Source organism: Merops nubicus, unplaced genomic scaffold, assembly GCF_000691845.1.
Source record: "Merops nubicus isolate BGI_N331 unplaced genomic scaffold, ASM69184v1 scaffold26448, whole genome shotgun sequence".
Lineage (NCBI taxonomy): Eukaryota > Metazoa > Chordata > Aves > Coraciiformes > Meropidae > Merops > Merops nubicus.
This window is the reverse complement of record NW_008624183.1, coordinates 1650-2517: the sequence shown is the minus strand read 5'-3', so window position 1 is coordinate 2517 and position 868 is coordinate 1650. Positions and strand designations below refer to the sequence as shown.

Sequence of the window (868 nt, the reverse complement as noted above, 5' to 3'; positions counted from 1 at the left end):
TGCCCCATCCCTGGAACCATCCCAGGTGAGGTTGGCTGGGGCTGAACACCCTGCTCTAGCTGCAGATGTCCTTGCTCAGTGCAGGGGGGCTGGACTGGGTGACCTTGAAAGGTCCCTCCCAACCCAAACCATTCTAGGAGTCTATGATTCTGTGGCATATTTAGGGACTCTCTCCAGCCCAGCGAGCTGGTGTCCAGTGTGGACCTCACCGGGGTGGGATGGGGCAGGGAGGTGCTGGTGCCTGTTTGACTGGGCATTACCCTGTGGCACCACCAGCTCCCCAGAGCAGGAGCTCTCCCATCCTGCTGGCCCGTGGGTCTGTGCTGCTGGTTTGGGTTGAAAAGGGATCTTGTTTCACGTTAATTTAGACCCGTTCTCAATCACAACAAGCCGGAGTAATCTGATCTGCTGAGAAACCCTCGCCGGAGACTTTGCTTTGCTGGAAACAAGGTTGTTTAAATCAACACTGAAAGCTAAACTGGTGACAATTTTCTGTGTGTTTGTGAAGGATGGTAGCAAAAGCACAGGGAGCAGGGGGAGGCCCCCCCCCGCCTCCAGGGCTCGCCTGCAATATCTCTTTTCTAAAAATGGCCTGTTTGTAGCATGAAGCTGAGGGCGAGTGCAACTTGCTGCTGATTATCTACTTCATTTCCACTGGCAGGGCGTTGACACGCGGGTTGTGGTGTCCACAGGGAGGTTTCTGGGGTCAGCGTGATGTCCAAATGCGGGGACAGCATCTGTTCCTTGGCAATGGAATGTTTGTTCAACGAAACCCTTCACCCTGAATGGCAAAAGCTGGGTCCTGACTGAGGACTGAGCTGATGGATCTGTTTACAAAGCAAAAATCCAGGGGATTATTCTCAGGAAC

The 868-nt window shown here is 53.6% G+C and overlaps 1 protein-coding gene across 1 annotated transcript in view; it reads left to right on the top strand.

The window, feature by feature from the left end:
* LOC103777762 (A disintegrin and metalloproteinase with thrombospondin motifs 7-like) overlaps positions 1-868 on the top strand; it is a gene marked incomplete at both ends in the record, with an annotated part of 14297 nt that overhangs the window by 11786 nt on the left and 1643 nt on the right. The gene's annotated exons all lie outside the window — the stretch shown is intronic.